At 39.9% G+C, this 12,939-nt stretch overlaps 1 protein-coding gene across 1 annotated transcript in view; it reads left to right on the forward strand.

Annotated features, from left to right (window-relative positions):
• Positions 1-9,104: 9,104 nt before the first annotated feature.
• Positions 9,105-12,939, forward strand: part of LOC124132132 (titin-like) — a 168,666-nt gene continuing 164,831 nt past the window's right edge. The window contains exon 1 of the mRNA XM_046495821.2: positions 9,105-9,170. The gene's annotated coding sequence lies outside the window, so the exon portion shown is untranslated. The remainder of the gene's footprint in view (positions 9,171-12,939) is intronic.

Here is a 12,939-nt window from a genome sequence, read left to right on the forward strand (position 1 = left end):
TTCAAGAAATGACTAGTGGCGTGTAGTCTTGAACCGTAAACTTTGTAACATCACCTCTCAAGGTGCCTAGAATTATTATCAAGTTCTTTCTTTCTACCTATTAGGGTATTGATGCCAACTATTACGAAGAATATTCTCGCATATGACCTATCGACCCAACAAGAGAAAATGCTTAACACTTCTTTCTGCATGTTTGAGTATGCTAACAGATTTGAAAAAAAAGAGAGAACATTCTCGCATTTAATACATCGGCCTGACCAGTGAACTGCCTATATTCTTTCCACCTGTTGGGATACAGCATACAAATATTACAAGGACGCTGGGGTGGCCTAGTGGTTAAAGCGTTCGCTTGTCACGCCGAGGAACCGGGTTCGATTCCCCACATGGGTACAATGTGTGAAGCCCATTTCTGGTGTCCCCCGCCGTGATATCGCTGGAATATTGCTAAAAGCGATGTAAAACCATACTCCCTCACTACAAATATTACAAAAAATATATATTCCCTCATTTGAATCATCGGCCAAACCAAAGAAAAGTTATGTTTACATTCGCTGCAGTTTCTAAGAGTTCCCGGTAGATAACGGTCGATGTTTTCACCATGCGTTCCTTTGCCCTTCAGATCCGTACTTTCTGTCCCTTCATGTTTTATCGCACAGTCGTCCCCGGGGGGTAGGTTGCAGTTTCTCAAGCAGAGTTTGGTGGGTGCCGCGTAAAGAGCCCTAACTCATAGCTGTTACAAAAACTGCCAAGACAACCCCATGTCTCTGATTACCTCGCAAATGTCAGCCACGTCGAGAAAGCCTCACCTAGACTTGGGATTCCAACCTACTGCTGAAACACCTGTGAAGGTATAGGGTTTGCGAACACCTATGCATTCTTTCTCGTGTAGCCGTCAACGTTTATGTTGCATTTACGTGCAGTTAACGTCAGGGATGTCGGTGACCTTCATTTGCTAGGGCGATATGTGATCTAACTTTGACCTTTCGAGAAAGATCGTTGATATATCTACAGAACAACTATATACTGTTTTCACAATTGGTATGTAGAATTCTGGGGCAGAATGTCCTTAGTGCTCAACGTTTTCGTGAGAGCTGACTGATTGGAATAGTGTGACTACTGTGTGACGCGTTGTCCCACCCGGATCGTCAACCATTGGTTCGCGTAGGGCAGAAGCGTTGATTTACAGATTGCAGATTGCAGCAAAATAGCTTGAATATAGCTGACTGCGGCTTCAACATTTACTCATTAACTTTAAAAAATATCACATGCAAAGTGATAAGGGTACAGTCAAGAGAACTTTTAGGAAATGAACCAATCAGAGATCTCCACTCGATCGGTGCGTCTAAAACAAACCCATATTCGGGATGTTCCACATCATCACAGGCATCAGTAGCATTGTGTCCACCATACCGAAACAGCCCTCCCTATACATGAGGTCACAGTGGTCAGCCCTGCAGTTAACACTTTGCTGTGGGAAACGTGGGGACACTGGATTATCTAAAGATGGTGAAATGATAACATGTTATATTTTGCCACAGTGGATTCGGGCCTACTGTATATGACTTCTTGTTTTCATGTGGTGGACAAAGTTCTTTTGAGGACTTTGAAGATGATTATGTTTTATCAGACTAACGCTTAGTCTCTGACAATATATAATTTTGATAGAAGAAACTAACTCCGTTTATATTAAAAAGGAGCTCCAGTGAGAAGAGAGATTGAGAGCCTGTGCTTGAACCTGAGGAAAATCTAGATTGCTGCGTTTAGGGCTTTTGCATTACAGAAAGGCTTGGCGTGAAGGAAAATAATACGGTTGAGGGATTGTGAGACAGACTTTAAAAAAAAAAAATTCTGCTTTTTATGTCTTAAATCGGAACTGAACTGAAAATTATTAAATGACAAATTTTAATGCTTTTTGACCTCATACATATTCATATTTTCTTGCACACGTTAATATCGCATAAACTGGTGGAAAATCAAAGATATTGATACTTTGCGTCTGTGACCTGCGTATATTATTGGGAACATAGGTCAATTTATTCCGATGTACACTATCCTCGACCCGATTGTAGCAAACTTGAATAATACATTAACGTGTAACCTCTATTAACTAATGTGATATTAAATTCTGTTGTATCAAACCTTTAAAGACTCCACCCATACATCAATAGGCCACTAATGTAATGATTTGGTTGGTTTGTTGTTTAACGCCGCACTCAGCAATAGTCCAGCTATATGACGGCGGTCTGTAAATAATCGAGTCTGGACCAGACAATCCAGTGATTGACATGAGCATCGATCCACGCAATTGGGACCGATGATATGTATCAACCAAGTCAGCGAGCCTGACCGCTAATGTAATGAGGGTTGGGGAGAATCATTAAGTCATAACCTCAAATGTTCCTAATAATATGCGCTAACACGTTGATACATTTGCAGGATTTCGATATAAAAACGTTGTGATTTGCACTTAAACCCCCACAGCACATAAAATACATGCCCGTGAAGATCCGAGTTTGAATTGATCTTCAGCAACACATGCTTGTCGTAAGATACGACAAACGGGATCAGGTGGTCAGGCTCGCTGACTTGATTGATGCATGTCATCGTATCCAAATTGCGTAGATCGATGCCCATGATGTCAATCACTGGATTGTCATGTCCAGACCCAGTTATATATCGACGGTCGCCATATAGCTGGAATATTGCTGAGTGCGGCGTTAAACAACAAACATAAATTACATTGCATAATGAATGTCAGAAGTGCATTTAGCAATCATGACTTACCAAACCTCCGAGTCTAGAGAACTCCTTCTACTCGTGCCACTTGTCAGATGACAGGAAGGAGAAGTGCATGCTTTGCGAAACAAAATTGTGAGACAATTGTTTAGGAATGCCCTTAATCAGTGATGCGATAATAAAAATCTTACACTCTAAGTATCATTAGTTAATGGTGGTTTGATGCGGTTATTGTACAACCCGTGCATTTTAATGCCACCATTAACTTATGAAACAAAGAATTTAAAGAACCCATCAATTAATGAAAGTTTGATACAACCGGGTCCAACTGGTCATGAAAAAAAGCATGGCTTAAAAAGCAGAAATCCCGGAGATGATTCCCAACAAATAATTATTTTATTAAAAAACAAAAACATGTAACATTTTAGTCGTATTTCAAGAACTACGATCAATTATTTCAAGTAAACGGAACCATCAACTAGCCTACGGTATGGCAACGTGGTGTATAATTAACACAATTCCACTAAACCCCTTGCATTAAATTGGACACCAAGTGGTTGGTAAAAATAGAGAAAAAACATTCGACCCAATCTCCTCGTGAAATTGCCCCTGTCTACAAACTGACTATTTTCATAGCAATGCAAAGATATACGACAGCAATTATAGTCAACATTGAACACAACCTCGTCCAAACCACGTAGAATTGACTTGGTTGCCATTGCTTAAGCACCTGTGGCACGTGATGTTGGTACGTCCACGCGCATGCGCTAATCACCTCTCACAAATTAACACCTCGAAGCTGTTTTCGTTTTTCCCCAAGAATCATTTGGGAGGTTCGTGTTGGTAAATGACTTATTATCGGGATAGTGTTTTATCTCTTGGGGTTACTGTGTGTTTTTCGCGCTCTTTGATGTATGAGTAACATTGATTAGGCTGATTTTAGAATGATCAGAGAGGGAACTTTGTATGCGGAGTGGTATAGGCTTCTTTAATGAGTGAGTGAGTCCAAAATTCGCCCAGAACAGATCGTGAAGTATATCATGGCATGACAGCTTACTACTACTACTGCTGCTGCTGCTGAAGATACCGTTACTACAACTATTACTGATGTTGCTACTACTACTACTACTACTACTACTACTGTAGCTACTGTTACTACTACTACTGCTGCTGTTGTAGCTACTGTTACTACTACTATTACTGCTGCTACTACTGCTGCTACTGTAGCTACTGTTACTACTACTACTGCTGCTGTAGCTGCTGTTACTGCTACTATTACTGATGCTACTACTACTACTGCTACTGTAGCTACTGTTACTACTACTACTGCTGCTGTAGCTGCTGTTACTACTACTGCTACTGTAGCTGCTGTTACTGCTACTATTACTGATGCTACTACTACTACTACTACTGCTACTGTAGCTACTGTTACTACTACTACTGCTGCTGCTGTAGCTACTGTTACTACTACTACTGCTGCTGCTGTAGCTACTGTTACTACTACTATTACTGCTGCTACTACTGCTGCTACTGTAGCTACTGTTACTACTACAACTACTACTGCTGTAGCTGCTGTTACTACTACTATTACTGATGATGTTACTACTACTACTGCTACTGTAGCTACTGTTACTACTACTACTACTACTGTAGCTACTGTTACTACTACTACTGCTGTGGCTACTGTTACTACTACTACTACTACTACCTCTGTAGCTACTGTTACTACTACTACTGCTGCTGTAGCTACTGTTCCTACTACTATTACTGCTGCTACTACTGCTGCAGGGGCGGTGTGGTAGCCTGGGTCCCGTTCCACAGAGCTATCTTAGCGCTATGACTACCGTAAGCCTATGTTAAAGTATGGGAGTTACAATCATCTAAGCGCTAAGAATGCTTTGTGGGACAGGGCCTGGTGGTTAAAGCGTTTGCTCGTCACGCCGAAGACCCGGGGTTCAAATTCCCCACATGGACCCATTTCTGGTGTCCCCCGCTTTGATATTGCTGAATATTGCTAAAAGCGGCGTCAAACTATACTTACTCACTCACTACTGCTGCTGCTGCTGCTGCTGCTGCTACTACTGCTACTATAGTCTTTTATATGTTCAAATTTCTCTTAATATGAGTGGAAGGCTTAAAGGGCCCGGATAGGGTCCTGACAAACAATGGATCATCCAGTACTACGACTACGACTACGACTACGACTACGACTACTACTACTACTACTACTACCACTACTACTACTACCACCACCACCACCACCACTACTACTACTACCACGACCACCACAACTACTACTACTACTACTACTACTACTACTTCTACTACTACCACCACAACCACTACTACTACTACCACCACTACTACTACTACTACTACTACTACCAACACTACTACCACTACCACTTCTAGTACTGTCACCACCACCACCACCACCACCACTACTACTTTTGCTACTACTACTACTACTACTACTACTACTACCACCACAACCACTACTACTACTACCACCACTACTACTACTACTACTACCACCACTACTACCACTACTACTAACACTATCACTACTGGTACTGCCACCACCACCACCACCACTACTACTACCACCACCACCACCACTACTACTGCCACCACCATCACCACCACTACCACTACCACTACCACTACCACCACCACCACCACCACTTCTACTACTACTACTACCACTACCACTACCACTACTACTACCACCACCAGCACCACTACTGCTACCACCACCATCACGGTCCAACATGTTATATACAATATTTTTATTACAGAATAAATGTATCTGTATTAATTTGTTTTATGCTGATTATTTATAGCATGCGAGACGTGCCTATTTTGTTTCCCACTAAACTGCCGGGCCAAAGAAAACAAACACCCGTGTTGGATAGTGGCTACAAAGAAAACAAACACCTATGTTGGATAGTGGCTACAAAGAAAACAAACACCCATGTTGGATAGTGGCTACAAATGAAACAAACACCCATGTTGGATAGTGGCTACAAATGAAACAAACACCCATGATGGATAGTGGCTACAAATGAAACAAACACCCATGATGGATAGTGGCTACAAATGAAACAAACACCCATGTTGGATAGTGGCTATAAATGAAACAAACACCCATGTTGGATAGTGGCTACAAATGAAACAAACGTTAGTCGATGATAATGTGTTTGACACGGGTATCATATATATGTTTTGAACCTTATGTTTGTCGTGTCTCGGCGATTGTTTTAAGCCTAGTAACGTTTTCATAACGTTTGTAATGTTTTAGTCAAATCAAATGTGCAAGTGTATACTTTCCTTTACCCGGAAGTTTAGACTGGTTTTGTAAACTAAAATCAGATATTCCGCAGTCATGGTGCTAGAACGAACCCAGCCTTTCACGATATGATACATATACAGTCGCAGGTGAGGGATATACATGTATGTAGTAACCTTGGAGTAATCGAGGCTAATGAAGTAACGGCTTTTCGCATCCCCACTTCTTGCACGAACATAATCACCATTAACAGTAGGGTCCGGTTAGTCAAAACCTGGTTATCTGTTGACCAGCCGTTAAGTCAGATTTAACTGTCCGCTAAATATAACCAAATGGTTACATTATTTCTGAGAGCATTGTTATCTTCAAAGGTTGGTTAAATTAGGAGATAAACATGCTGTGTTTTCAATGTAGAGTTGGGTTCGCTGGAGGTGTAACCGCGCTATTTTGAATTTGGAATCGAACACGTAACAGTGTGGGTTTCACAAAGTGGTAATCTTCTATGATCCACTTAATTTCAGTATTTCGGAATAACTTAATTACATATCAGTACGGCGCTGAACTATAATCATTTTGAACAAAAGATGTGGGCTGGTTGGGGTCTGGCGCAGGCAAACCAGTTCCCTATGATGTGGGGTACATGAGTTGCTGAAGACAAATTCTAACCTGGACCTTCACGGAAAGGTTTGAACGAACCAATGGGATATGACTGAAGGCAGTTAAAGGAACATTAGGTCCTGGCAAAGTGACAGTCCCAGCAAGTTTCATTCAAATCAGACCGCCTGTATGGTCTAGTGGTAGAGCGTCCGCCCGTTCGGGTTCGATTCCCGGCTGCGTCATACCAAAAGACGTTAAAAGATGGTACTTGTTAATCCCTTGTCTGGCCCTCGGCACTAAGGGGCGAAAGCAAAGACTGGTCTTCTCGGAGTGTGGGGTATTCATGTTAAACTGTGGTATGGTATCTCAGTGGGCTAGCACTATATAATTGGCATTAGTCTGTGCATGCACGTCGCTGTATTAGCATCATAATCTTAAACGCGACGTTAAACCCCAATTCACCTCCCCTCACCTCTTTAGTCAAACAGGGTATGCTGTATGCTTCCCCCGAGGGAGGCCACGCATTTAAGCAGACCGGGCGGGTTCCATTCTTGCTTTGAGCATAATTTAATGATTTTGTTTTTAAACCGACTCAAAACAGACGTCATCCCAACAATAGTAATATGATGACAAAGGATGTCACTGCTCTTCGTGAACATCCGGGGTAGAATAGGTCTTCAGCAACCCATGCTTGCCGTAAAAGGCGAGTATGCTTGCCGTAAGAGGCGACTAACAGGATCGGGTGGTCAGGCGCGCTGACTTGGTTGATGCATGTCATCGTATCCCAATTGCGTGGATCGATGCTCATGATGTTAATCACTGGATCGTCTGGTCCAGACTCGATTATTTACAGACCGCCGTCATATAGTTGGAATATTGCTGAGTGCGGCGTTAAACAACAAACAAACCAACAGCTCTTCGTAGAGGCTGCGTAGAGTTATGCGTTAATAACCTTGACGTCAATAATTTATCTCTTATATCATTACTTTCACATTCCGTTTGATGCTTTATACTCCTTGGTATTCAGAATGAGACAGTGTCATATGAGTAATTGCATCCATTCATCACCGTATACGTGGACAATTATGTTCCTAGAGAGATTGTTAGCTGAGGATGTTTCCGTATCATAAATATTATATTGTAGAAATATATGAATTGTATTCTGCGAGCCTTTGGCGAGCACAATACATATTTTTTATTCCTAATATGATATTAATGATACGGAAACACACGATGGTGATAACATGTTTGTCATTTAATGTCATTCTTAAAATAACCGATGTTTAATACGTGAGTGAGTGAGTGAGTTGGGTTTAGTTGGGTTGGGTTTAGTTATATCGCGGCGTGTCAGCTTAATGTGGGAGGAATGTGGGAGGAAAGCCCGAAGTGATGCAGACGTTTACCACTGGTGCTGACAAATCTAGAAACATAATCGGGGCGAACCGGGATTCGAACCCACAATCATAGGGTTCTGGCGTTCCCAAGGGATGCGACTCTGCACAGCAATTCGCGGCGCCTGATACGTAATTTAGCTCAATAAAGTAACTTCAGAAACTGCGCATGAATACAGTGTTTGAGTTAACCGCCCCATTTATCATAAAGTATACCAGATGATTTGCAGCCTTGTTTGTCTACAGAAGTAAGCAAACATTGTGAAACTCCTATCTAAACTTATTTGAACGTTACTCAATTGTCTATCGAGCAAGCCCACATTGCATCGATGTATGGTATTGCGATACCTAGATTTTTGGAGCGGTTTAACAATCTATCCATTAAGTGATAAATTCCTTCATTATGTTTATACCTTTTCCATAATATTACATAACACATGCTACTTTTAATACAATGTCATATCATAAACCTGTTGCTGGACATTTTCAAACAGGAGAACATATCTTAACCTTCTTTTGATACTGTCTCGGATATTTGATGATAACCACCTGCTTTTTATTTGTAGCGACGCTGACCCATCTGTTTGTACTGTGTTGTGATCGTTGTAAGTCCTTCATCCACACGTCACGCAGTATTCCCTCACGTAACAAAACACTGTACATATGTTTATTTCACGTGATCCCTCGTTAGGGCTGATAGATTTGCCTTCCTTATATTTGGCTAATGTGTAAGCAGGGGCTATTGTCGTAATAGTGAAAACAAACAGCAGGTTCAGAAATAATAATGAAACAATATTTGGCATGAGGCTTAAATACTTAGTCTAAATAAAGGTGATAATAAGTTTCATATTCTTATAACAAAACAAGAACAAATATGCATAAATCTTATGTAAATATTCTAAATATTCCTGAAACAAAAGTCAGCAAAAATGGATGAACATGCAAGTATAACACTTACTGATATAAATGTCAAGTTTGTTTAAAGTTGAATGTCAAGGTGCCATGCTTGAGGGGCTTTAAGTTTAACACGGCATGCTCCCTAAACTATACGTAAACAGAACCCACATACCGTTGTAATACCTTACCGGGGGACTCTTTAACAAAACGGACTATAGCCACTGTACATGGCTTGTGACCTACAAACCAACGGCTAACAGGTAAGTTACTTAAACTGACTTACAATCTTTAATGTTCTGCGATTGATTTTACGTAATATATGCCTGACAGCGAATGTTTTATGTGAAATTGACAAACTCCGTGCAACACGCCTGTAAACAAATTTAGCTTGACAGCTGTCAAGGCGTGTTGGGTGTATATTCCAGTGATGACATTGGACGCTTGTCTCTGTGTGGACAAGTTGCATACAATGTTTTCATAATCACCAGGTGGTATATAAGCATGTAAGTACATATTTCTTATATTACGCAAAATACCCTCTAACCTAGATGCTTGTTTATTCGTGTGGAAAAGGTGACATGTTTCGGTCACAGTTCAGTTATGCGTGAGGCTTTATGTCAATCTCTCTATGGTTGAATGATAATACGGTTGTGTTGTAATAGGCATAACATTGCGGCCTTATCGTTAAGTACCTGGCGATCACTCCTCTTTCTTATGATGACATGAACTTATGTATTGTTGTATATTGGTTTGCGTGTTTATTATATTGGTTTGCGCGTTTATCAATGCAAATGGTATCAATATCAGCGTGTAGAGTGTAATGGACTATTTCCTCATTCAAGCCTTTGTAATATTACTACAGCCACACCTGATGTTAATTGATGATGGAAGTTGTATATTTTGATATCCCTTTAGACCCATATGGTTTCGGGGTTGGAATAGGTCTTCAGCAGTCAATACTGGTTGTAACTACATGGATGGAGTGGTCAGAAACTTGGTTGATTGCGTGTCATCGCACAGAATAGGATGTTGCTCATGATATCAATCACTAGTTTGTCCGGTCCAAGCTGTATTAATTTACAGGCTACAATATAACTGGAATATTGCAGAGTCGGTGTTAAACACCAACAAAGAAAATGTTTAATTAAAGGGTAAACTATTACACATAAAACAGATTGTATGTTAAGTGATAATTATAACGCTTAAGTTGTGAGTTGGCTGCTAGAATGATCAATGACTTACATCAGCTAAAATAACTATGATTTAAATCAACTTTAATTTACACCTGTCACCCAACTTTGAAATGTACAACGACGATAAGAGCAGGGGATGTCAGGCTGAAATATACACCTTACCTCATGAATAGCATTGTCTGTGTGTACAATAATGATTTCCTTGTGTCCCCGTGACGTCCATACGTGCAGGTTAGTATAATGTTACCGGTGTCCGTGAATGAAATAGGCTGTACAGGATTCCTTCAGTTTAAAACAGCCGCATAAATCAAGCCGAGCATCGAAATACAAGTACCGTAAATGTTACCCAAATCGCGGCAGCGATTGTACTTTTTGAAATTCATATCTTTTTGACCACCAAAGTAGAAGGTGCTACTTTCTGGCGAAGAAGTGTTGAGAAAGCATTCAGCTTCCTTATTTTAGTAGATATCGATTTCGAATCTTTTACCATTTGGGTAAAACATTTGTCTTGGCGATACTTTGAGATGGGATGAGAAATCACATGTGAGTGAGTAAGTGAGTGAGTGAGTATGGTTTTACGCCAGGGGACACCTTAAATGGACAGAGAACATGACGGAGTAAGGTTTCAGGGACGGGATACAATTCTCATATATTGGACTTTACAACATGTAGTATCAGAGAGGTGCACAATTCCATTGAAATTCTTGTCAAAAAGTCCCATATATGTCAATATCATATAATAATGTCAATATCATTTGTACACTTATTCTGATATGCCACATTGAACCTTGAAATATTTAACAACTTCCTTAAAAGACAAATTCCAATTATAAAGATTAACCTGTCTCTCTATCCTTTCGAGAGATTCAGCAGAGATTCTAATCTGAGAAAGTAGTTCGGCGGCAAGTACTATCAATGAATCTGAATATCCATATGTCAATGAGCATGCCATGTCTGGTGGTGTTTACAAGCAGAGTCGACACAGCGTTATTAAGGTACTAGTGTCGTGGTAGAGCGTCGAAATGTAGTACTCCAATGTTGACACAGTGTATAGTTCATGCCGCCCGCCACATTGTCCGGCTTAACCTAGACTTCATACATGCGTTACTGGCATTGTAATTTATTACGGGGCCCTGTTAAGGTTGAGTTTAAATGTCTACGTACATGATATGTGCAATTTTGACAAGATTTTCCCCACGTATGTATGATCCCTGTGAATGGCTGTTAGATGTGGACTATTTAAACCGACAGCCTATTTTTCAGTTTGGGACTGAAGTATATTTACGAAAGACGTTTATATTCGACATGATGTGCAAACTTAGTATAGGATCTTTTAAAGCTATAGTTGACTCTTTAAACGAGCATAAGAACGAAAGTGAGCGCATTTACTTTAAATCTATTCCTCAATCAATACCGAAGGATCATAGGTCAATATTTCACAACTACTGGAGGATAAGAAAGGGATCTTTCATGAATATCAATGCAGTTCTTCTATAAAACCTTTAAGTTAACCCCAATAGGGCCTCAGTGTATGAATGCCTATTCTGCTGAGTGTAAGTGTGTATACTGTGGGGCCCCATGGTGGGGAGGGGGCATTGTGTGAGTGACAGGGGAATGTGTAGCTGGGACGTGCCCTGTATAGCCCTTGTATGTAAAGTGGGGACTTTACACATTCATAACCAGCAGCTATAATCAGTTTCACTATTTGAGCTGGTTACTGTCATCAAGCTTAAGAACATGCTCCATAGACAGATCATCTTTATTTCCTCCAAGTGATGAAGATACATTGATATCAGATACTACAGTATTCATAAATGTATATATAACAGGGTATATATTGAATGTACAGGCAGTTTCACATCGTTATCATATAATGTTACTGAGTAGGTTTTTTCCACATTTTAACATAATATTTGACATTTCAGGGCTTGATTTGGCTTTATAAAACTTGCACAAGTGAAACCTATTATTGAAAAATGCAACCTAATATCTATGTCTTCAGACATAAAGTGCATGCAAAAAACATTCTCACTAACCATTACTTTTCCACACAATAGCATTCTTTGAACACACTCAATACCTCTAAAGTGTATTTACCATTAATTCATGTGACACTGGCAGCAGAGCGGCCTTTGTTTCAACTTTGATAATTTTAAGGGACCAAGGTACAACCTGCCTGTGTTTGGTGCAACTAGGTTTTCATGACAACATGTAACTGGTGCAAGTTAAATGAAGTTCCTTAAATGAGCCCTGCATTTACACTAGGCCCTTATTCCACCTCGTCCTCCAACAGTTCAAACAACCCAACTCAATTGTTTTTGCCTGAAAGCAGTATTATAACATGTATTCTCTCATAGTGTATATTGTTTATGCCTTAAGTCAGTATTATATCTTACTGTATTCTCTCATAGTATATATTGTTGATGCCTTAAGTCAGTATTATATCTTACTGTATTCTCTCATAGTATATATTGTTTATGCCTTAAGTCAGTATTATATCTTACTGTATTCTCTCATAGTATATATTGTTTATGCCTTAAGTCAGTATTATATCTTACTGTATTCTCTCATAGTATATATTGTTTATGCCTTAAGTCAGTATTATATCTTACTGTATTCTCTCATAGTATATATTGTTGATGCCTTAAGACAGTAATATATCATACTGTATTCTCTCATAGTATATATTGTTGATGCCTTAAGACGGTATTATATCTCACTGTATTCTCTCATAGTATATATTGTTTATGCCTTAAGGCAGTATTATATCTTACTGTATTCTCTCATAGTGTATATTGTTGATGCCTTAAGACAGTATTATATCATACTGTATTCT

The sequence above is a fragment of the Haliotis rufescens genome, unplaced genomic scaffold (genome assembly GCF_023055435.1).
Source record: "Haliotis rufescens isolate VD_foot unplaced genomic scaffold, xgHalRufe1.0.p SCAF_4, whole genome shotgun sequence".
Lineage (NCBI taxonomy): Eukaryota > Metazoa > Mollusca > Gastropoda > Lepetellida > Haliotidae > Haliotis > Haliotis rufescens.